The sequence below is a fragment of the Amblyomma americanum genome, chromosome 6, assembly GCF_052857255.1.
Source record: "Amblyomma americanum isolate KBUSLIRL-KWMA chromosome 6, ASM5285725v1, whole genome shotgun sequence".
NCBI lineage: Eukaryota > Metazoa > Arthropoda > Arachnida > Ixodida > Ixodidae > Amblyomma > Amblyomma americanum.
The window spans coordinates 118,037,620-118,063,427 of record NC_135502.1 but is presented as its reverse complement, the minus strand read 5'-3'; the positions used below and the strand labels follow the sequence as shown (position 1 = coordinate 118,063,427).

At 50.1% G+C, this 25,808-nt stretch overlaps 2 pseudogenes; one reads left to right on the top strand and one right to left on the bottom strand.

Annotated features, from left to right (window-relative positions):
* Positions 1-2,649: 2,649 nt before the first annotated feature.
* LOC144095709 (U2 spliceosomal RNA) lies at positions 2,650-2,778 on the bottom strand (annotated as a pseudogene).
* A 2,504-nt stretch (positions 2,779-5,282) lies between these two features.
* LOC144094042 (low density lipoprotein receptor adapter protein 1-like) lies at positions 5,283-7,391 on the top strand (annotated as a pseudogene).
* The last annotated feature ends 18,417 nt before the right edge of the window (positions 7,392-25,808 follow it).

Sequence of the window (25,808 nt, the reverse complement as noted above, 5' to 3'; positions counted from 1 at the left end):
GATTAGACTCCGCGACTTCGTGTTTTAATGATAAGAAATTGGTAAAAGTAATTTTTATTCATAAGGGCCACTTAGCCTCAGTGTTCATAATCGTAGGTCTGCTTTACTTTTGTGTACAACCAATAACGTGATGGAGAATTTCCTTTGGAAACACTTAAGAGGCGTTGTGGAAAACGACGAAATCCTTTTCTGACAGTCGGCGCGGATTTCGACGTGACCTATGCTCAGTTGTCCGCCTAATTCGCAGCATGCGCTAATGAAATCACTGCAGCACTAGACCGGTCCGGTAGATTGAGACGATATCCTTGGATTTTGCTAAAGCTATCGATTGGGTCTTGTATTGAAGTTAGTGGTGAAACTGCAATGTCTATTAAAAATGGGCAAGATCTGCGCTTACTTGATATTTATTTGAAGACCGAAACATTACACTATGACAGCCAATTTCAATATGGCAGCTCTTTCAGGGGTATCCCAAGGGTGAGTGCTTGGACCACTTTCTTTCAATATTAATTCTATTATTTTTTGTTCACTGAACACTGTGTTGGGTGTCTGAGCATTCAATGATCACGGGAAAACTCTGCTTCAATTCAGTACGTCTCAACAATCAAATGCTGGTGTCGCTTCTTAGTGTACGAGGTTGATGTCCCAAAGCTCTCTCAAATGACGATAACTTTAAATAGGGAGATTGGTATCTACATAATAATAAACAATGCAGGAACGTGGCTTGTTGATGAATCGAAAAAACGTTTAAAGTGCGGTTGATACTAAGCCAGCTGGAGTGTTCAGGTCGAATACGTCCCCGGTACTCTGCTTGAATTACGATTAGTTAAGCACAAGATGAAATACTGCACACTGCAATGAAGCGCGGAGCTTACATGTCGCTCATTAGGCCACAGCTTGAACGCACTGAGGCATCCCACACGAGCAATGATATTCATTGCATCGTCTACGAATTAGTTTTGGAAACGTTAACAGTCAGAAAAAAATTACAATTACCTCTGCTTAGTCTGACTAATCAAAAAAGACAGAAGACAACAAAATTGGCAGTGGCTTAGCTCGGCTATGCCAGGATATACTTAGCGAGAGATGCGTTTCCCTGGCTGAGCTTGTTGTGGTCACTGTATGTTTTATGACTACTGCTGCAGGTGATGAAGGTTCGAGCCACGTTGGCCGTGACACCACCTTTAGCAGGCACTGAGCTCTTTCGACACTGGGGCTTCGTTCGCCCGCGAGGGGCGCAGCGGGGTTTACGGAGCTTCTCCCAAGCGGACACCCCTAAAGAAAGCCGGGCGCCTGGCCGGGGGACGCTTGTACCCATTTTGGCCGGTGGGTGTCCGGCGGTGGGTTTCGAACCGACCACCTCCCGCAGCCGAGACGGGCGCCCAAACCACTAGGCCACGAAAAATCGAAAAGAACGTTTAAAGTGCGGTTGATTCTAAGCCAGCTGGAGTGTTCAGGTCGAATACATCCCCGGTACTCTGCTTGAATTACGATTAATTAAGCACAAGATGAAATACTGCACACTGCAACGAAGTGCGGAGCATACATGTCGATCATTAGGCCACAGCTTGAACGCACTGACGCATCCCACACGAGCACTGATATTCATTGCAACGTCTACGAATTAGTTTTGGGAACGTTAACAGTCAGAAAAAAATTACAATTACCTCTGCTTACAGTCTGACTAATCAAAAAAGACAGAAGACAACAAAATTGGCGGTGGCTTAGCTCGGCTATGCCAGGATATACGTAGCGAGAGATGCGTTCCCTGGCTGAGCTTGTTGTGGTCACTGTATGTTTAGCATTGAGAGACACTGGCTATACACATTTTTATTCATTTTGCTTGCCAAACACGAAGACTGCCCGATGATCTGTGAGGTAGCATGGAGTGGTCTCAATTTTGTCTATACAGTATTTTGATTTGGTAGAGCCTCTTTAGTCTACAAGCTCTATATAGTAGTTCCCCATTGTGTAGTCTGGAAGTGAGCGTCCGAACCTAAATAAAAGTCATACTTTTCTTTCATACACTGACTAAGAGTGTCTTGTTTCATGTTGGAATCACCCAAACTCACACACAACTGTGAAACCATGCCGTAGGCTGGTATACACGAGGCAACCACATAAAAACTCTGCTTTACAGATGTCCCTGGTGCCACATGGACTCCTTGGATGATAATGACGCATTCCAGAAGCCGAACAGAGTAGGCTTTAACATTATTAACCGCAATCGAAGGCAAGGAGATGTTTGACAGCGGTGATACCTTGCTTCACGTACACACAGACTCCAGCGTTCTTATTTGGTTCAAGCCAAGTGCCAGGCGACAAATTAAGGATTGGAAGAGTTATTCTCTTGTCTATACCACCGTTTGGCAGCGGCTGGACTCTCCTTCTCTGCATGCATGTCAGACGTTGTGATACAGACGCCCACTACATCTCCGCCTTTCATACGCAATCCTGCGCATGCGACGCGGGGTTCGGGTGATAGAGCGGCGACTGACTGACTGATGTTGCCGATAGGAAGAAGGAAAAGGATAGTGCACGGGCCTGCCTACTGGCTCAAGCCGAGCCACGCTTGCTGCCGCGTGCTGAAAGTAGGAGGCGTAAATGATAGGAGAGTAAATAGTGAAAGAAAAGACGCGCCGCGCTAATATGCCCCGGGCCGATCCCGGAGGCAGTGCAATACCGGGCCGACCCGTGCCAGAGTGTTTCAAGCCAAGCACTCCGCCATTATTCAAAAATAAGTTTAATATATTAGGTCCAAGGGTCCGTTGCAGATATTAAATCAGGTATCAGATATCATGGTGGTGAGACAACCACCGTACAGTGGCGTGCGGCGGAGCAGTGGGGTCTCTCTGGTCACCATGGTATCGTCGCATGCGCACAACTGCTCATCCGCGTGACGCCACGCTCGGCTTTGACGGTGGAGCGGGAGCGCGGCCGCGGCGACGGCGAAGCGCACGCCACACTTTGCTCCTCTTCGGTTCCCATGGTAACGGTGCATGCGCACAACTGTCCTCTCCCATGTACCGCGAAATGCTCGACTGGTAGCCCAGTGTAGCTCTCGCTACAAAAAAAAAAACAAAAAAAACCAGACATTGTAACTCCACAGAGAAAAATCAGTGCCTCTCGCTTTTCATCTATCTGAGACCTATTATTAGAAGGGAGGACCGCCAGTCCGCAGTAAATTGCCAGCTCTCCCTCGGTTGAATCTTCGTTATCAGTTGCGAGAGCATGTCTGTGACGAAGCGCGTTGTTTTTTTTTTTCTTCCGCTGTCCCTTTTCTTTTATCCGTTAGCTGAAGCGGGCTGCAGATGCATTTCTATTGCTCTGGGTGTAACCGCGACCGCCATATCAGGGCATAGTATACTTTTGATACAGTTTTCTAATACTGCACTTGTGCCTGTTCTTAGTGTCCAGGTCGCTTTTCCTTCTTTTCTTTGTGTATGTATGTTTCCCTTCCTCCTCTCTTTCTGATTAGACTGAAGCCTCAGCCCATTCCACCATGGGCTGCCTGGAAGGCACCTTACGGTATTAAATAAAAATTTGTTGTAGGCACTTATATATCTCTTAACTGCGGCAAGGCGAAAGCCGTTTTCGACTCATTGCACTGATCTCAATTTGCCGCGCTTGAATTCATTTCACGACAGAGGAGTCTACTACTGGCTGCGCCGGCGGCCGAAGACTCCCAGCAGTCCTCTGGAAACTGCGTGATTTCCGGCACACTTTCTGGCGTGCAGCTCGGATAGCGAGAGTCTGTCCTGAGTTTTCCTTCCTCCATCATAAAGGGTGTCGACGAGGGACGGCCATGCCACACTCATAACCTGTCGCGCCAAGCACGGCATCTTCGGGAAACAGAACACTGTCTTGCACTGCCTTCGGGGCTGACGGCCGATGTAGCGGAGCGCTGGGTTTGCCACAATAATCTTTGTTTTTTCGCCGCCTCTCTCCGGGCAGCTGAATCTATGGAATTCCGCCAGCCTCGCACGACCCCCCCCCCCCCCCCCCCCCCCCGCAGCCGCTGTCATTCCCGAGTCAGCGTGACACAAGACGGGTCTTTGTTAGCGCTTCGCATGACGCATCTATCAAAACGAAGCCGGCGCCTGCGGGCTGGCTGTACAGTCGGGAAAGGTCACAGGTGAGCGCGGCAGGAAAAAGAAGCAGAAAATAGCACATTTCTTTTATTTCACTAAGTGCCATCGCGCGAAGGAACGTGCGGAATACGCTTGCGAAAATATAAGAAAGAATGCTTAATTAACCGCCTATCCGCCGGAACGAAGAAAAAAAGCGAGCAGATTCGTTCCAGCGAAGCTTTGGCGCAGTTGTAGCGATAAACTCCGCAATTTTGGAGAGCATTGTTTATGTTGAAAGTGCAAACTGTTGCTAATTACGGGGGAATTCCTGTGCATTAACTCGGCGATGGAACGAACTGATCACAAGAAACTTTCGGCGCGAAAACGAGTTGTGCTTGATATGCTACTTCGACAGTTGGCAAAAATGCCAGCGTGTTTCGCGGCAGGGTTTGCAGCGTGTAGAAATCACTCCACTAATGCCACGGTGTTCCACCCGCACCAAAACAAAGATAACCACACGGCGACCACTCAAGCGATGCTTATCTATTTTGTTTGTTTAGTGGTTTGGCAAGGGTCACAGAACTTTGTTGTTGCCACTGCTTTCAAATGCGACGCAAAGCGTTTTCAACGAGTTGTATCAAACAGGTAACGATAAGTGGAGAGTTTGCTTGCGATTTGGGCCTATTGGTCATCATACCGCACTGTAAAGTTTAATAGCCGTTGCTAACGCGGCCTTTCAGAACGCTCAATTAGACTGCGCCCTGTTCCGGGTGGGTTACCTGATTGCATAAACTTCTAACTCTGGAGGTGATGGCACTTCGTACAGCATGAGGTCACCAAGAAGGAAGAAAAATACTAAGCATCAACCGGGCACATGCAACGCTTGCACCGTCAGTCCTCGAAGTTTGTGTTGGTAGTGACGTAGCGCTAATCATTCCTCAGGTTGAGCGTGAAATTTCCACATGCGGGCGGACACTCGAGCCAAATGCTTCATCGGCCGCGACTCGAAAATGAGCGCGTTGATAGAGGCGTCCTCTAGAAGCAGTAGCCAGAGGGGGCGTTATAAAACGCGCTTCTGGGCACGTAACGACCGCGCAGCGGCGCGGTGAGGTAAAGGCCCGCCAAAGCGCGCCCGCCAAACAAAAGGGCCCGAGGCGAGAAACGCTCGGCTCGGCGCAGCAGTCCTGCTGGGAAGCCAGCGAGGAGGAAAGATAGAGAGGGCGAGAGACAGGGAACGTCACGCGGGGCTCCCCCCTCAAACCGGAACCACGCAGAGCGCCGCCGCCAACTGAGCGGCAGAGTCGGAGAGGAGTCGGCCGACAAACCGACGATCGGCAGCGAGCAGCAGCGCGCCACCGTCGAAGGCGGGAGCTGCGGGGCGGTCTCAGAGTAGCTGCTGCTGCTGTCGCGACTACCGCACTGCGGCTACGGTGACATGGAGGGCTTCCCGAACGACGAGGTGACGCTGCCCCGGCTTTTTCGTCGTCAAGTACCTGGGCGTGCAGGACGCGACCGGGCTGTGGGGGCTGAAGCACACGCGGCGCGCCGTCGACGACCTCGTGGCCGCGGCCAAGAGCGGCAAGCTGACCAGCGCCCACATGCCCCATGGTCAAGCTGGAGGTGTCCGAGAAAGGCGTGTCGCTCGTCGAGCTGGGAGCAGCTGCCAACGGCGCCGCCGGAGGCCGCGGTGGCCGCAAGAACGGCGGGGCTCCGCTGTCCTGCGTGTACCCCATCGAGTGCATCTCGTACGGCGTCCAGGACGTGAGCTACAGCAAGGTGGTGGCCATGATTGTGGTGCGCGAGTCGGCCGCCTCCTGCCTGCAGGAGCACCCGTTCCGCTGCCACGCGTTCGTGTGCGAGAGCAAGGCGGTGGCCAAGCGGCTTACGCTGACCCTGGCCGCCGCCTTCCGCGAGTTCAGCAAGATGGTCAAGAGCACCAGGACCCGGGAGCTGTACACCAAGAAGTTCGCCATCGACCTCCGCGGCGAAGAGGACGGAGAGTGCGTGCCGGAGGACTCAGAGGCGTAACGACACCCCCCCCCCCCCCCCCCCCCCCCTGCTGTGCCAGTTGTGTGCCGCCGTTGAAGCTTCGTGGTGCTGCGTTTAGCTTACGGCGCCAGCTGCCAAATTTGGTGCCGTTGAGTGCCCTAACATTGTGGAGCTTCGTTTTCCAGCAGCCCCAATTTTTCATCCGTTCCCTTCATATAACGTCCTTTTCCAGTTACGCTAACAGTGAGTGTTTCACTCCTCTCATCGACTCGTCGGTCATCTCGGTCTACAAGCCCGTGGCGCTCTAGCATACGCGCTCAAACCTCGGCACGCAGTCTTTCTACAAGTATAGCGGCCGTTATCGTTTCAAAGTTCCTTTTGCGTTAAAACGTGCGGGCGACATGGGCCTCAAATCCCAATGTCGTCGCTCTTAAATGCCATTTTTGAATTCATGTTGCGCAGGAGCGAATTCCGACCTAGAAAAGAAATGTTTATGAACAGCGATCCAAGTCAGTCACCCTTTCTTCGCTGCAGTTGGAACGAGAAGAACGCTAAGGACGGCTTGTGGAAATCCTCGGTGTTAGCCAATTCCTAGAACGCATCCTATAACTGGCGCTCACGTCGGCCTTTGACGCTAGGCAGACGTACTACGAGTCGAAACGCATAGCGCGCTTGGAATGCGGTTGTTGCTCCATCCTTCGGTGCCCTCGTTGGTCAGTACCGATGAGGAAAAAAAAAATCGTTTTTGCTTACCCGGAATTTACAGGAAAACCAGGGTTTAACTACAAGAACCCGCGCTATGCCACGCATTGTTACTCTGCGCCAAGTCATACGCGTCGTCTGGTATGGTACGAAAAGAAGTTTGTCTAGATGTCGCTCCGTCTGCCTTGTATCTCCGATGCAAACAGCTGTTCCGATTGTCTGGAACGCCTCTGGTTCTGTTGCAATGTCGACTTCGATCTTCACGAGAGTGCTGTTTCAGGAAAGCCGAAGAGTTCGACAATGAGTCATGCAGCGGCATAGTATAGACGATGTTGTGCTCGATCTTGCTTCTGTTGTGTGTGAAGAAGTGACTGCGGATACCTGCCGAGTTTCTCTTCAAGATGTCGACATGCCAAACGCTGTGCGTGCGGAGAACAGCTCAAAGGTGCGATACAATTGTAGCTAGGCTGTGCCTGCGTATGGTCCTGCGACTGTCATGCGAAAGTGCGGCTGAGACTTGCAAAACAGATTGTAAATATGCGCGTTGAACATTATTGTACATATTGCGTGCGAAAATTGTGTTCCTTTTTTTTCGCATCTGTAATATAGATTTATACTCAGTTGCCTCAACTTTCGCCTCGTTGTGCTCTTTCTCTACGAACGGCGAATGCGCGGGCTGGACTCCTGGAAAGACTACTGGAGTTTTTAGGCACGCCGGTATGTCAACCACCTTGTGCGGGATGGCGCCATGGTGAAGCAAAGCAGACTGGGGAACAGAAGCGATATTTCTTAGTGTGGTAAGCCAGAGACCGAATTGTATTACGAATCGGGTGAACCTCCGGCTAAGCTTCACTTCTTGTTTGTTTTCAAGAAAGAGGGGAAGGCTGCAGCAGGTTAACGAGCCAAGACGCCTGGTTGGAGAGTGAGGTAAATGGAGCGGAAGTAAATAGATGAAAAGTTAAATCCGTCGTGTGTACGGGTCGTGACCATGGTCAAATCTCCCAGGACTAAACACCGCTCGTAACTACTGGTAACACTTTGGTGTAACGCTACTGTTTTAGCGACTTCAGTAGTGACTTTAGTTTCAGTGTTCGTGTCTAGAATATCGTCGACATCTGCTTTCTGATTATTTTTCTCTCTTTATTTCACGGCTTCGCCGCGCAGCAAATTTTTGCGAAGTACTTGCCGCTCACCGCCGGCTCTGTCATCGTAGTTGCGCGATTTCGGATGATGCCGTTTTGGCTAGTCGAGTAGTTTGAGTAGTTTTGGCTAGACATAGATTTTTTAAGCAGGAAATTTCCAAAGAAAATATCTAAGATAATTGTAGGGGAAGCTCTTTGTTGTTTGAGGCCAGGACGGGAGTTTTGCGGACTAAGACATATAGAGTCAGGTACCTTGAGATAGACACGTTGTGCGTTGCGTGCGGAGAGGAGGAAACGGCTCAACACTTGATACTTTTCTGTAAAGGGCTTCACCCTACACTGGAAAGCAGCGGGGCTGATTTATCCAAGGCATTGGGGTTTAAGGACAGTGAAGGGAAAGTAGATTTTAAGCGGGTAGAATTAACCAAGCGAAGGTTATCTGATTGGTGGCTAAAATCAAGAGAAGAGTAAAATTTCATAAGTCATGGCTAGGTGGCTTGAGCCCCCGCCCGATTTAAAGGGTTCTGGCGTAACCATCATCATCATCAGTCCCTTCATCTTACTCTCACCTTTATCTGAAGTAGCCAGCCTGGTTAACATGTGCAGTGATCATTAAAGAGTTCATCCTCATTCTCCTGTAGATGTAAATTAGCGATCAATCTTTAACATCCGATGCCTTGCATGGAAATACCTTTACGGAGGGCCGCGGACACTGCGTACTGCGCTATACTGGTGGCGTAGCTCAAAGCCCTCTTGCACGGCTTTGCGATTGCGGGTTTAAGGAGCAAGTTGTTATGCCTTGGCCTGATAAGCCAGTGATAGCGGTCACCGCATGCAGCTGTCCCCGTTTTTGTTTCGACCACTTGGGAGATAAAGGGCTTCTTTCCCAGCCGCGACCGGGAGCCAGCGGTGTGGCTGTCTTGCTTGCTTTTGTCTCGAGTAGCGAACGCGGTGATAACGCGCTCGTCGAGGTAGACTGCGCGCGTACGCGAAATGCGCTGCTCTCCGAACGCGGCTGAGTTATTGCCGTCGACGAGCGTGGCCGATGGAACGAGGCGTCGTTTGAATGCGCTTACGCAGTTGCTGCCCGCTCGTGCACGAGCATACGGCCCTGGCCGGTTGAATTTCTGGAGCAGCGCTTGATCGCGGTGTTTAAAAGGCGATAAACGGAAACGTGGGGTAGTCCGAGGTGCGGGTAGCGCAAATTACCCACTGTGAATGGTCGGTTGATAGTAAAATAATTACTTCCTTCAAATTTCCACTTCGGGGGACTCGGCTGGGCTCACTAGACTAAATCTAAATGATAGATAGGACGATCCCGATTGAACTTCAGTTCGAAATTACGGAAATATTTAAAATACCCCATTATGAATCAGTACTATCGAATGCTTTACGTTCTGGGATGATGCGCCGCCAGGTTCCACTAGTGCGTATTCGAGGCGTGCACTATCTTTCGCACGCCGCCCAATCCATTTCACGCGACCACTTGACAGCAGCCACAGGCCCCGTATAAGTGCATAAACTGAACCCCCGGTAGCAGAGGCTTCAGCAAGTGGGCGCACAATAACCTCGTAAAGTTTGAAATTCGGCGATGGAGCGCAGGCTTCAGCGGTTCATCCGATTGACGTCACCGTTGACGAAACGAGCCCATTTGAAGAATCTGATAATGGAAATGGTGAAACGCAGCGTGCCGTATAGGCGACCCGAGATGCTCTGTGAGCTCCGGCAACGTGAGCGGAGTCATGAGCGCGCGTTTTTACGAGTTCCTGAAAGAGGCTTCTCCAGAAAATGGAATACACTTAAATCTCTTTTACTCGGTTGTAACGTACACAATTTGTCGAAAAGACGTCCATTTTCAACCGGCGTCCGACCTTCGGCCTGTTTTGCATCATGCGAGTCTCGAATGATTTATGATCTTCCCTGTTTTGGGAAATCTTTGCTTAGAACTAGATATCGGGGCAGTCAGTGACCGATCTAAGTCTTCGTCGTTCGTCTTACCAGACTGCAGTCCACTTCAAATGCCTGGCCGACTTCCCCGGCTCGTGCCCTGTTCGGTGTTTTTAGATGGTTTCCATGATTCCGTACACGAAAGGCCTATGATGTAGTATTTGTTTGCTTGCCCTGATTCCTGTGATGTTTTGTACGAGGGGCTCTGGTTTTACTCGCAGGCTTTAGCGCTCTGTAACAGAGAGTCGGAAAATTTCCCGTCACTGGAACGTCAGCTGTTCCGCGCTCATTAGGCCGGCTTCAATCTAGTCTAGCTTGCAAACTGGCAACACGGACGAGGAAGGGAACAGGACGAGTAGCGCTCGTCCTGTTCCCTTCCTCGTCCGTGCTGCCAGTTTGCGCTCTTATGTCTTTCACGAATATGCACCAACAAGCCCAGTTGCAAGTACTTCTTAGTCTAGCTTGCAGGATCATTGTCTGCATTGTGAGCTAGTGCGGTGGTAGCTTCAACCTGTGAAACCTTGACATCCGTCCTTGGTTTGGAAATGCAGTTAAAGAAGTCCCTTAGTTTTGCGAGGTGATCGGCGCGAATATTCCAGTCGCAGTATACGGTGTTTAACAAAGCTGCACATGGCCACGAGAGAGGCGGTAGTCGAGGCCTCCGGATTAATTTACGCCACCTGGAGTTCTTTAACACGCACTGACACTGCATAGTACACGGTATTTTCTATTTTACCTCCATCGAAATGCGGCCGCCGTGGTCGGGATCCGAACTCCCGTCGTTGGAGGAGCAGCCAAACGCCATAATCACTGGGCCACCGCGGTGGGTGTTGTGACCTCCCGCGATTTTTCGGTTAATTCATACGAAGGCCTTTTCCAGCTTTTGAGAACATGGAGAGGCAAGGTCATAGATATATGGTTCCTCTTGCACAACTGTAAAACAGCGCTGGGGTAAAAGTTCTTTCTTTAAGGCCATGGCGGAGGAGTAAAGAGGCAGAAACTGTATTTAAACGCTAATTAGGGCACTTGCATATCCTCTTTCCGTATGAGCACATCTTCGTCCACAGGTACAGACTGTAGCAGAAAATTTATTGCTTGGCATAGGTAATTTCGGCGTAGCAGGCTGGGTCTGCCCGCGTCAACTGGTGAAGGCGGAGTCGAAAGAGTAGCAATGCGTGGCTAAGTATTCTAATCATTGCACCGTCGGTTCATCACGCTCAAGGTGAGACAGCAAATGTCTGTGCTTCGACGCTGTCAAGTAGCTCGTGATTCACATTGACACTAATAAGTCGCCTCATATTCCACTTACCGCATGAATTCCGCGCTTGATCAACAGACACTGCAATTGAGGACGTGTTCGATTTGCACGTTCCCCATAAGACAGGGAGAAATGCCTACGTTCGCGCACGTACATTCTCTCTGGCGGCCTTATTCCCACAGATACTCCCACAGAACGAGGAGCGAAATAAGTTGAAACATTGACCCATATAATACGCGCACGCGACTTTTCAACCAGCACATTTTGTTTTTTTTACGCCGTCTCTGCTAATGCACATCAGAGAATACAGGAAAGAAGGGACGTAGCCTGTCCGCAGCTTCTGGGCCTCTTGCGCGGCATGTTTCTCAAGCGAACATTGGCCAACGAATGCCAGTGCCGATGCTGCGGCTTTGTCACCTTGATTAACAATTACCCGCGTGCGGCGGCAAACAGATACGAAAAGTGAACAAATTACAAGAAATAATATAAAGAAATATTCCCGCTCATGCGCTCATTTTAGTCATATCACCAGCGGCTGCAAAGAGCCACGACTGCTGATTTCTAGCATACCAGCCAATAGCAGCGCTTCATTTTCTTTCGTTTTTCGAAGGTCTGACGAGGTTGCTTTCCGCATGACTGCCCCCGTGACGACGTTGACGATGGAATCTAAACAGACGGGACTTGGCGCCGTCGCGCTTTTGCTGCGGGTTCGTTGCCCCTCGGTTTCTTGCCCATATCTCGGAATCTGCTCGCAAGCACTCCGACGAAGCCACGCTAATTGCCGGGGCGACCCCCAGCGGCGTCCACTATAAAGCCCGCCAGCCACTGGAGACACACGGTGCGTGATTAATGAGGCTGCGGCATTGCGTCGAACCGGGAAGTGCCGCCGCCGTGGCGCACTGTGACGGCGGCCGCAGTAGTAGGGAGGTGGGTTGCGTAAGCTCATCGCGCGGCCCCCACAACTGCGCGACATCACGGAGCTTCCGGAGTGTGCGCGCCGGATCACGCATCCAACGAGGAAAAGACAAAAACGAGGAAAGAGGAGGCCGGGAACAAGAAAGAAAGGAAGAAGCGGCGCTCTCTAAACGCTAAACGCCGTTCCCATAGCGCCTCTCGCAAGCTTGCATGCATTCAGCCATTAGCGGCGCTCGAGGTGAGGGTAGATGGCGAAAGGGCGAAGTCACAACAAAGAGCGCGCCGTTTTGTTGGTGAGCTCTTTCTTACTTTTTGTTTTTATTTTATCGCTCCTCCTCTAAGATGCCGCTACGCTGCTGTAACTTTAGGCTGCGGGATACCGTTGAGAAAAAAAGTCGGGCAACTCCATATACCACGTGCTCCCGCACGCGCGCTAACGCGCTCCGCCGCTGTTTGTGTTGTAGAGATCTTCTTTGCGCGCGCGCAGTTCACTGTCGATCTTTACCGGCGCGAGGACAAACGCTCGGGGCTGCGTGACGGCGCTGCAGCTCGCGACGGCCCTGCTCGCTGCTGCTTCGGAATTCTTATTGCCCTTTCGACTGTCTTTTGTTTTCGCTCGCGCGGCGCGCACCGCTTTCCGCTCGGCACTCGTTGCGCGCGGGCCCCTTCCCCGCCGCCTTTCTTTATCGCGCGCCGGAGATCGATGGGCGTGTGCCGAACGCTTTCCAACGGTCCGAGCGAACTGGCGCTTGGCGACGGGCTGCCTGCGTCTTGCACGCCTGCCTCCCCGCTGGGGTCGGAGCGAGGCGACGCGATTTCGACCCAGACGTGATACAAGGAAGCTTCGAAAATGGCACCGCTTCCAATGGCTAGATCACCCTAAAGTGCGTGTGTGTGTGTGTAATACACAAAACTATGAAACGGTGGAAGGCCGGATTAGCGCCACCGCCTTACGTACCGTCTTCGCGAAGAGTAACGTATCAACGGGTTTTGCTCCTGAGTCATGTAGCAGGGCACTTATGATAGCCCTTAGGCTCTAAATCTGTGTAAGGTGAGGACAACACTTGTCTTCACCTTTCGGGACCTTTTGGTCCGTAGCAGTGCCTTAAGGGCTCTCGAATGCAGCTGAGAAGCGAACACCACTGCTCGCTTAATTTTGACAAAGGGGTTACTCATAAACACATCGGGAGGAAAAACTGCGCTGCTTATGGTATTGTATGCTGCTAATGATGGGCCCGCAACAACTCGTCAGCTGTTTTCACATCTCGATACACTTCTCGATTCGCTGCACGTCGACAGCGAGCTAAGCGTTGCGTAATGCTTCTGGACAGGCGTTAACATTCAGCCTGGCCATGGGAAAGTATAGGACTAAGTAATGACTCCTCGGTTGCAAGGTGCGCTATGCATTTATTTCTCCGCCGTTGCTTTCCTTTTTGTAACTTTAGCAGTGGCGGAATCGGTATTCTTACCCAACGTTCCTGAGCTGCAGTGTCGTATATTAACGGGAACACGAGAGCGCCTGTCGATGCTGGCCCCTAGCGTACCTCTGAGCTGACCCGACAACCGGAAGCAAGCGTCGCTGCGCTTGAGTGTCGGCTGCTTCAGAAAGCGCGGGGCGTCAGTGCGCTGTGGCGGCACTGCTGTCCAGTGCTGCAGTGTTGGCCAGGGCGCGTGCTGTCGTTTCTGAAAAATGATTCTCCGTTCTTCTAATTCTGCTGTTATCAAAATTGGCAACACGCTTCTGTGGCCGTTCTAGAGATAGCGGAGACGGACACCCGTCACTAGCGCGATAGGGCGTCTCTTCAGTTCTGAGACTGATTTGAGGTGCATTCCACAGCGCAAGAGCTTCACAGTGCACCTTGAGCTGGGCACTACATGCGCACGCGGGTCCAAGCGGGGCGTGGGGCTACTGCCTTCGCCATTTATTCGGTCCACGGAGCAGAGAAAAATTCCAGCAGCTCTTTCCCCTTCCTATTTTCTCGTACTACATTCCATTGTGTCCTTTATTCTGCTTGGTGCGGCCGCGAACAAGTTGAGAATAATGCCGTCCTCTGGTGTATCCCAGGACTCAAGTATGTGAGTGCTCGTCAGAGCTCCGAACCCAGAAGCCAAAGCCTGCGAAAGGTGCGGCAACAACAACCAAGAGGAAGTACTATCAGCAAGAGATGAAACGCGAACAATACAACTCAACCACGCTCAGCAAAATACGCAGCTCTTAGCCAGCTGACGCTCAATTCCAGCTTCTATTATCTTGACTCCGAAGGCGCAAACACTCTTCTTGAGAAGTGTTATTCAACCTCACCTGTATTTGCTCTTGTTCGCGTTTCTTTCGTTGCTGATAGTACATATGTGCGACGTGAAATGCCCAGTGTGCCAGGGAAACCACAAGACCAACTTGGACAAGTGCTCGATGAAATTCCGGACTCCGTACATTCCGGACCGTCATGTAATGATACCCCATACCAGGGGAATTTGAGGTTCAGATAAAAAAAAATGGCAGCAGGAGGTGGTGAAGAAGACGCAGCACGAGGTTCGAGCAAGGACCCGGGCCCAGGACACCAGAGGCAGATCCAAGTCAACATCCATGAGCTGGAGACCGTGGCCCAGGAGACAATCCAGGCAGGAGTTCCCGCCACTACAAGAACCAGAGGGAAAAAAAAAAGTACAAGGCGGTAGAATGGGTGCGCTGGACAGCTTGTTTACAGTCTCCCGCTCAATTGTCGGAAGTTAGAGGACTAACAGAAGTCAACGAGAACTTAGTGGAAACAATAAAAGAAATGAAACAAGAAATCAGTCTCCTACAGCTGAAGAATAGGAAACTAGAGACCCAGTGGAAAGAAACAGGTACAGAAGTTGGTGGGAAAATGAAGTCATACAAAGAGGTTCCACAAACAAAGGAAACAAGTGAAACAGAGCATATACAACACACAATGCCACTAATGGCACAACAAATGAAACAGCAGGTGCAACAAGAAATGCAGGAAGTGCGGGAACAGATGCAACGATGGCAACAACGCCTGCAACAAACAGTGCAACAATAGCAGAACATCCAACTGATGCAACAAGAGCTGAATGCACTCAGAATCAAAGCCGAAAGGAAGGTAACGAATCAGATCACGCCAGTAAAATGCAAAACGGGCGGCAAGAAGGACTGGACAGAAAAAGGCAAGTTGAGATGGAAAACATAGAAATTCACGGTGGACAGTGACAACGCAGACCGAATGACCAAGAAGCTAACAATGTGGCAGTGGAATTGCGGAGGCTTCAAACAAAAACAAGCAATATTAGAGAAATACATTGAGGCGGCAACAGAGAAGCCAGTTATAATAGCGCTGCAAGAGACAAACTCGACAGCCAAGATGACAAGGCACAAGTCACACTGGAAGGGGTATGGACATGCATAATGGTTGGCTAACAACGCGCACTCGAAGACGACGAGATGGATTACTCCTTTGTAGAAATGGTACCCATGAAAAAAAACAGCAGTGCCATCCTTATTCTATATATAAGTATATATATTGTAGACCGAATAACAGCGGTGCCAAATTCGACAGCATTTTCAAAAAAGTATTAAAAGGTGCGGGGAAGGCTCCACTAATCGTCGTAGGAGTTATCATGGCAAGCCAGATTTGAGGCTACAGCTGCGAAACCCCAAGGGGAAAGCCTGCTAACAAGGGAAGCCATCACCGCACTCACAGGCCCAAGCAAGCCAACGAGACTGGCAAATAGCATTAGCAGAGACACATGCCAAGACCTGTCACTGGTGAAGAATGACAGGAGGCCGGAATGGAAGAACAGCGGAGGAAGTGTAGGCAGCCATCATTACATCTCCATAATTACGACAGAATGTAGCAAGAGCAAGAGGACGAGCCAAGCTAATGGACGGGAACGAAATCGAAAAAAAAAACAGGAAGCAGAGAAGGGCGGAAGACATCACAGGGTATACGAAGTGTGGGCCGAACAATTCCTGGGCGAAATCAGGCGACACAGGAAATGCATAAACACAACCGATAAAACCTCAGCAGTCGACGCACACTTGCTGCACGTATGGGGTCCAGAAGCAGTCTTACGAAGAGGTGGAAGAAGCAGGGGCTCAACAAAAACCTCAAGAAACGATTAACGGAACTCGCCAGAACAGCGGAAGAATATGCATCGGGGCTAGCCAAGGCCAACTGGCATCGACTACGCGACTCATTAAACGGAAAATTAAATTTAAAAAGAAAATATGGATCCTTTTAAGGTGCTTAATCGACCCCGCAAAAAAGCAAGGGGGAGCAGAGGTCGAACCTGACTTGAGCCCTACATGGCTACAAGGGCAGCGTAAAGGAAGTAATAGAGGAGCTAACGCACAAATACATTCAGATCGGTGAAAACAACAGGCCACAGCCATAGTGCAGAGGAGAGCAGAATCCGGAAGTGGGCCGAGAAATAACGATCACGGAGGTAGCAGCAGCAGTTCTGGAAGTCAGAGGAAATGCGAGTCCGGGTGAGGACGGAGTCACAGTCAAGATGCTGGCCAACTTCTATGAAGGCTCACTAACATGACTAACAGAATTATTTAATAACTGCGGGGCCGAAGGAAAAATACCCCAGGCCTGGAAGACGGCAGAGGCACACTTTATGCTTAAGCCGGGGGAAGAAATCAGCATAGCGAATCTGGTACCGATCTCCCTCACATCGTGGTCGGGGAAACTTTTTGAGAAAGTAATCTACAAAATGCTATACAAACACATGGAAAGAGAAGGCAGAAACCCAAACACATTGCTGGGCTTCAGAACAAACCTATCAACCCATGACATCCTTCACCAGCTAAAAGAGGAAATAATAGGTAAGCGAGAGGCCCACAAACCAAAGCTATACTAGCATTAGATCTCAAGGAGGTATTTGACACTGTTAAGCTCAGCACCATACTAAACAACCTACAGAACACGAACTGCGATGAAAGGACGTACAGACAAATTAAAGACTTCCTGTTTAAACGCATGGTCATTCTGAACGTATGCGAGACCAAACCAGAACCCAAAGCATGGGCGACAGGGTGGCCCCACAAGGTGCCGTATGATCCCTAATGCTTTTTAACATACCCATGCTGGGGCTCCCACAGAAAATCCACGCCATAGAGAGCATCAATCACGCCCTCTACGCTGACGACATTACAATATGGACTAACAGCAACAATGAAGGAGAAATACAACATCAACTGCAGGAAGCTGGGAAAACAGCACAAGCACTTGCAGAAAAATTCGGTCTAACGTGCGGCCCGAAAAAATCATAAACTCAGAGCTCCTAATGTTCAGGAAAGAGAAGCGGCCACCCCATCGAGGTGGGGCTTAACGTAACCAGATCTCAGGAAGTCTCACGAGCCAAAATCTTTGGGCTGACTATCTCAAATAACAATAATATTCAAAAGGTAGAGACGACAGAACAAATAGCAAGAATGATTGGCAGGAAATAGGAGAAGAGGAGAAGAGGCATGAAAGATAAAGGCACCTTGCAGTTAGTACAGGCTTTTCATATTGCGAAGAATAGCTTACGTCGCGCCATACCTTAGATTAAAACAAGCAGACGAGGAGAAAATTAACGGTCTGATAATGAGGACATATAAGGCAGCCATTGGTATTCCAAACAGCGTTTCAATAGAAAAACTGCTGAAACTGGAAACTCACAACAGCCCACCTTACATCACAGCGATACCGCCTAGCCGACAGTAGGATAGGCAGAGCAGTGCTTGACAGACTCAAGCTGCCATACATAAGCACAACACTCAATACCGACATGAAGCCTCCGTAGAGTTGAACAACATCTTAGACGTAAACCCTATACCAAGGAACATGCGCCAGGTACACCAAGCAGGAGGAAGAGTGGCCAGAGCTCAAGCCATAGAAAAACAATGAAAGAACAACGCAAACCCACTATACGCAGGGGGGGCAGTTCTGATGGCAACCTCAGAAATAGCGCATCAATCAGATACAGAGACCCCACCCAAGTGGAGGAGGCAGCCATTGCTCTCTCAATAATACACAGAAAAAAAAGCAATATATTCACGGATTCACTAGACGCTTGCTGGAATTACATCAGGGACAGCATAGGGCAGGCAACCATTAGGGTCCTGAAGGACATAAAGGAGGCCGGAAAGCAAGCAAAACTCATATAGACACCAGCGCATCAGCACGTAAGGGGGAATGAAGGCGCATACGCCGCAGCCGACACACGGACGAGCACAAATACTGAAACATGCTAACCACATACTCACAAAATCTACAACACTATTCGCCTGACAGAAGGGAATACGTGCCACCGGATGAAGAACTATACAAGGAACAGGAAGTAACTGTGATAAGAATACATACAAACACATACTTCACGCATGCTATCCAGAAGACTACGAGCCACAATGCACACATTGTGGAATAAAGGCGGACTTATACCATATGGTATGGCCCTGCCAAAACAACATATAAACGGAAAGAAAAACGATTGAGCGGTGGGAGTAAATGCAGTGGAGCTCAGTTCCGCAAGTTCAGCAGGAGCTGACCGAAAGGAGTAGAGCGGCTGCAGGATCCAATGGGCTACCGGAATAGACAAACGGCAGCCAATTTTAGTTTCAATAAATTGTTTACATCATCATCATCACCATTAGCGTTACTTTTATTACCATTTATTGTTACATTTTGTCAGTTATTTGACAGTTCACGGTTCTAGAGAGGCCGCCGACAAGCTTGGCTGGCATTTTCATTTCCACCGCAATAAAGATGTGTTCGTGCAAAGAAGCAAGCGAGAACGAAGACGTTGAATAAGGCGTTCATTCCAGCACATTTATTTCCGCATTGTTTGCTCGATTTCTATACCGATTTTCTCAAGATCTTCTCAGAATTCGCCATTTGTATTCACAGATTCTTCTATTTATATTTATCTGCCGCTGGAAGAAATAAACCTGGATGAATTTTCTCCTGTTTGGATCTGCACCAAAACCTGGCCAATCCCTCAACATGGGTTTGTGCCATTGCTTTTGAGACAACAACAACAGCAGCAACTTGTGTTCGGCCACAGATCTGTTTGTACCGCTGTTCAAAATTTCTTGCTAGAATCTCGACTGCCTTGCTAATTGTTACAATGTTTTCTTTTCTATGCATTATTTCGCTTAATTATTTACCCTTTTCTTATCCCCTCTTTTTTTAAAATAAAAAACTCATATATTTTTGGCTCATGCCCTTCTTGAGGTAGAATGCATCGGTGTTGATTTCCCGCATGCTTTTCTTTTGCCTTTACTGAATACAGGAGAATAGACACCTCTGCCTCCCGATTCTTGGCCGATCCCGCCAGTGTGGGTATGTGCCATCTTTTGAAAGGCTAACAACAACAACAACAGCAGCAACATGTCGTGTGTTGTTTTTTGGAACGTCCATCAAGACACCTTAATGGGCGTGTTGGTTCCTGTACTCCAAGCCTACAGCGCAACACGCGGGACAGGCTCAACAATGAAGACACAACATAGCGCTGACTCGCAACTGAAATCTTGTAGGCTGGCCAACCGTTATTATATACCACACTGACGAGCCAAACGGAACAATAATACACACATGTCATGCGTGAAAAGCGAAAGGACAACTGGTACGTGCCTGCATTGGCATTCAAGGTAGCCTTTTTCATTTTGCGAGAATGCTCCAGAGGGTGCTCCGATACAGTTGTCGTGTAGCCTTGGGCTTCCATTATTTTTCTTGTCAAGCAGTCGTGGTTTCTCGCTATCACGGTGCGTTTTGGAAACTTTGGCCCGCAGGCGTCGGTGTCACCTGCGCAGTCTCAAGTGTTTTTCTGCATGACCTGAGATAGGGACACGTGTGGCGATGTAATCATGCTGCTGACCCACGCGGTGGCTCAGTGGTTATGGCGCTCGGCTACTGACCCGAAAGACGCGGGTTCGATCCCGGCCATGGCGGCCGAATTTCGGTGGAGGCGAAATTCTAGAGGCCCGTGTACTGTGCAATGTCAGTACACGTTAAAGAACCACAGGTGGTCGAAATTATTCCGGAGCCCTCCACTGCGGCGTCTCTCATAGTCTGAGGTGCTTTGGGACGTTAAACCCCCATAAACCATAAACCGTAATCATGCTGCTGCAATTTATCGTTGAAACATTGGCCTGTTAGGCTCATTTTGAAGTGACAGCGTTAAGGCTCCCCTTCTGCAGAAGCCGTGGCGTCGTGGCGTCGTAGTCGGCGTTGTGAGCGAAATATTCCCGAAGAAGCAACCTAGTTGGGCCACCTGGGTCACGTGACCTTATGGCGTCATCATAACCTGCCCGCCCGATTGTGGGCAAGCTTCCCACCGTGGTAGGCGGCAGTTGAACTATTGACTGGTCGCGAGAGGTTGCTCGGGAAGACAAACCTGGGTTGCACAAGTTCCACCAGTGGCAGCACCTGCCATCGCAGTGCAGTGGCGCATCGCTTGACTGCTGCACCACTGCGCCAGGTGTGGTATGATGACTCCGCCTTCAGCTTAAGCTCCGCCTTAAGGGTATGACGCGGTAGCGTAATGTGTGAATTCCCACATATGCAGAATTGGCCATTGCCTATTTTACATTACTAGATCCCTGGGGATACTCATACCCCTTCTGGTTCCAGTGGTGCAGCGGTTAAGCGATGCGCCACTGCACTGGGATAGTAGGCGCTGGCACCAGTGGGGCTTGTGCGGCCAAGGTTGCTCTTCCCCGAGTAACCAATCATTATTATCAAACTGCCACCTACCACGGTAGGCTCTTTGCTCACAATCCAATAGGCACGTTATGATGACGCCACAAGGTCACGTGACCTAGGTGTCCCACGTAGGTCCTAGGTTGCTTCTATGGGGATTTTTCATTAATTTTTCGCTGACAATCAACTACGACGCCGGATTTTCTGCGATACGAGCTCCTTAACTATATGGGGCTAATAAATTAATCGGGAGAATTTTAATATGTAATTTCAGACGAATGAGAGACAGGAGATGTGCAGTGTCAGCAGCACATGCTGCAGGGATGTGCGACGTACGCACAGCCATGTGCAATCCTGAGCAGTGTAAAAGCTAACAATGTTTGGGTATTAATTTATTGATCACTCCGTATTTATATGCGACAAACACAGGTTTCCCAATTTTCTAGCTAGTTCCTCTTGGTGCACAAAATGGAAAAGTCACTCTCAGATTTCTTGGAGAAATAAGAAATTCACAGTTATGTGCAAAAAATTGGTTCCCTCTCATATTGCTCCCGCTTGTACTCGTACAATGTGAGTGTAACAGGGCGAGTGTGCTTAAAAATCGTACACAGGGTACGGGAGGTTTCACTTCACAGAATGCAAACTAATTAAATCAGGTAATAATGTTCACAGATACTCTGGGGTCATCCGCTTGTCCAGAAGGCCCAACGAGAAAAGCGGTGATTTATAGCAATTATATCATTTTAATATCTGTGTTGAATAAAAGTAAAGGCCTTGTACAACTCCGGTAATGGGTCCACATCGTCCTAGCTGGTATCCTAAGTGCCAGTCTGGCTGGCTGGAAGCCCTGGCCCTTTTGTTTGTTTTGTTTTTGGCACTCTGGGTTTCGTTACTCCCTTTCGACCTAGCGGCCTTTTTTTGTTTTATAAACGTTCACACATCGCCGCCGCAGTGTACGTGCTCCGGAGCAGCGGGACATGCATCATGGGATAGGAGTGTCCAGTTGTCGAGGTCAAGGGACAGCTGACGGACCAGCTGGTCTTGATGACCTTGGCGCAGAATATCCTTAACGCATGATACTGCTTGGCAGTGAAGTTCTTTATCTCTCATGGGCCAGTCTGCTTCCACTAGCGGTAATTCTTAGCGTGCAGACGACACGATACAAGAGCAGAACTTTTCTAGGACACTGCTCCGCGCAGCATCTCTTGGCACTTGCACACTATAAACAGAAAGAAGTAAAAAAGGAGTGAGCTGTTCTCTAGTGCACTCCCTTTTATAAAAAGAGGTGTGATAGAGGACAGCTTACTCTTTTTTTTTTACTCTCGTGTAGGCGTATTAGTGCTTAGAGTGTAACACCGTGCCGAAGTTGTGGTGGTCAGCGCCTTGGCGCCGACGCGGAAACAAAACGCTCCTGAAGTCTAGCAGCGAGAATGCCCTGGAACGGCACCAGTAAAAGATAGCGTTTGAGAGAAAAAAAAGCAGGAGATTAAAGTAAACGCTTGCCTCGCCAGTTGCAGTAGCGGCTCGGTTTCATTAACTGGGAGGGGATACACTTTCAAGCGGATTAACAGTCTGCAATATTCAGTAGACCCGCCCGCACCGTCAACGCCACCAGCCATCGTTACCGGCTCGAGGGAACAACGCCAGCGAAGCTCAGGAAACCCGGAGATTCTGGGAGCCCGCATTAAATCAGGGACGGCACGTATATCTCCCCAGATAGACCCGAGCTGCTGCAGAGGAGAAACGCCTCAGAGCGTGTGCCAGGAAGGCAGCCTTCAGTATAAGCCGCGCACGGCCGTGCCCCTTCTCCGCGTAGATCGCCATTTGTTATACGGCCCCGAGACAATGCGCTGCCCTGGGATTTATACACACGAGCCTCTGTTCGTGCCTCTGCGGGGGCGCCCCGTGTCTCTATAGCCCATAAAGGGCTTTACTCGCACAAACGCACGCATCTATCTCGCTTGTAAACCTGCACACGCGCGCGATCGGTTGCGGGCAGTCATAAAGTGTGCTCACGGACAACGCGCCAATGCCTGGTTGCGCCGTTTCCTGGCTGCATACGGAACAAGGAGTGCGCGGGGGGGAGGTTGTTCGCCTGCCTTCGCGTCCTTCCCGGCGACGACCTTCATGGATCGCGTGAAAGGGAGCGGGTAGACGGCGCAATTAACTAACGTGGCCGAGAAGTCCTGCGGAGAGGCAGACACGTGGTTATATTCTCGTCGGACGCCGCGTTCTTTCCAACCCATATCCGTCTTCTACGGCATTAGGAAACAGCGCAGTAGCAACTGGTTTTATTAAAATAATAATAAAAAGGAAGGAAAAGATTTTTGCTAGCCCCGGCATCTGCCATCGATACTGAAGCACCTGAGCTGGGGCAGCGGAAATAGAGGATAGCAGGCTGAATGGAGAAATGAAATGAAAGATGTGAAGAGACAGGGAGAGAATATAGGGGGAGAGGTAATATACACAAACTATTTACACGATAAGAAATGTAAGAAAAGAGCTCCTAAAATTGGTTTTTGGGGAAAGGAAATGGCGCAGTATCTGTCTCGCATCTCGACGGACACCTGGACTGTGCCATAAAGGAAGGGATAAAGGAGGGAGTGAAAGAAGAAAAGAAGAAAGAGGTGCCGTAGTGGAGGTCTCCGGGATAATTTCGATTACTTGCGGATCTTTAACGTGCACTCACATCGCACAGCGCTCGGGCGCCTTTTGCGTTTCACCTCCATCGAAACGCGGCCACCGCGCTTGCTCGACTCCATATCCAACACACCACTCCCATGGAAGACAGGTTTCACATCCCAGAACTGTGGAGACGCGCCATCCCATGTGCGACCTCTTTCAGCCAACCTGACACATGAAGACCATAATGGTCGTCGCCTGGTACGAGCGGAAGCCCCAGCCCGACATTACGGCAACAAAGCAGGTCATAATACGAGGACGCCTCCAGCCCTCACCACGGGGAATGGTACACGGTCGCGGTAGTTCACAGCATCAGCACAGTTAAAGGTCTCACCTTCAGAGCTCGCATTGCAACACACGCAGAAGAGGTCGCGATTGCATTCGCGGCCTCACATTCTGATTCAAAATACATAATCACATACTCGCGAGGGGCCTGTGGGAACGCCTAACAAGGTTGTACTCCCTTCCTAGCCTATCTAATCTACCAAAATTGCATGCGGGAAACGGACCCCGCACACCGTTACCTTATATAGGCCCCTGTTCATCAGGGGTTGGCAGGAAACGAGGCAGCAGACGCAGCCGCCCACGCGCTCTCTTACCGGACTGTTTTCTCCTCCCCATCCGATATGAACCAGATTTTAATCCGGACTATACCTTCAAAGTTGTTACAACCTTCTATCAAGATAGTCATCACCTTTACCCTCGCCTATTTAAAGGCCTCAAGAAGGCGGATGAGCGGCTCCTTCTTCGCCTTCTCACCAATACATTGTAGTGCCCGGCAGCACTTAAACATTTTGACCCCTCCTTTAACGGCAGCTGCCTGCACTGTAGAGCGGTGTCTTCTGACACCTATCACATGGTGTGGGCCTGCCCCTCCAACCCGGCTATTCCTCCCATCCCCAACCCAACCCGGGAGGACTGGGAGGCGAACCTGCTCGGCTGACACGACTTACAGGCCGAACAAACCTTATAGTTGGGCGCGCCCGGGAGGCGGCCACCGCCACTGGGGTCCCACATTAGGGACTTCCCCCTAGTGCTTGTAAGGATCGGTCCCTTACGGGCTGATCCAAACATACCTCCTGTCCCTTCCTAATAGATGTTTTCACCACCACCACACCACCCGAACGAGACGAGCGGGAGGCGCTGCCGTCGTGCGCTATCTGTTGGGGCAGTGGCGTACAGTGCGAGGAGGAGAAGGGAGAGGTTTTAGTGGGCGCCGCTTGATGGCGCTACGTGCGCGCCAAGCGAAGAGGAAACGTAGCGGATACGGAGTTTGCTACTCGCTTAACTGCGACTTCTGTAATTTCCATGTTCATAATTACTAATACACACCGCAGTACATGTCTCTAAAGCACCCTTTTAAGACAACACCGTATTCACTAGATGCGCCTTTATTCATTCCATACCATCGAGCTGGCGTGGCGGAGTGGTTAGCGTGCTCGTCTCGCTCTCCGGAGGCCCTGGTTCTACTTTACAACTAGACCGATTTCCTACTTGGTTTGATTTATTAATGCTTCTGGAATTTCTCGCTCACTGCCGATGCTGCCGACGACGACACCGGCTTTTCTGCGACACGGGGACCTTAACGCTATCGCGTTAAAATTGGAAATAACGTAGTTATGCAAGCAGATCGGACTGCTTGGAGAGGAACGCGACGGAAATTAGCCTATGTAGGTTGAACCCACAGCGGTGACTCAGTGATTAGCGCTCTCGGCTACTGAGCCGGGGCACCCGGGTTCTAAACCGACCGCGGCGAAACGCAAAAGGCGCCCGTGTGCTGCGCCATGTCAGTGCATGTTAAAGGTCCCCAGGTGGTCAAAATTCATCCGGAGCCCTCCGCTACGGCACCTCTTTCTTTATTTATTCTTTCACTCCTTCCTTTATCCCTTCCCTTACGGCGCGGTTGAGTTGTCTACCGAGAAGTGAGTCACTGCAGTTACTGCGCCATTTCCTACTAATAACTAAGTGTTCATTTAATAGCCGCGTAAATCTGGAACTATTAGTCTAAATAGCAGCCATTGTTCTATTGCAATGAGATGGACAGATTTGCTGAAGGCATGAGGGGAACCGTGGAAACACCGTATGCTGAAGGAATTATGTAAGCAGCCAGATGAGTGTTAAGGGGGCTCTGAAACACCTTCCGAGGGGAGCACATCAACTCGCTCAATAACTCCAATATGTTGTTATGATATCCTGAGCCAAACAATAGACATATACAAGCAGCAGAGGACCCACAATCACGCAAGAAAGTTGGCGAGCCCTTCCCGGCGACTTTTTCATGCTCGCACTCCCCCTCCATCGCTCACACCTGCGTATACAAGTTGAAAAGGCGGCTATTGGTTATATTCTTTCAGGCGTCAGGCAGCTACCATGGCCGCGGCCGGTAAGCCGCGTAGATCCGGTGGGTCAGGACGCT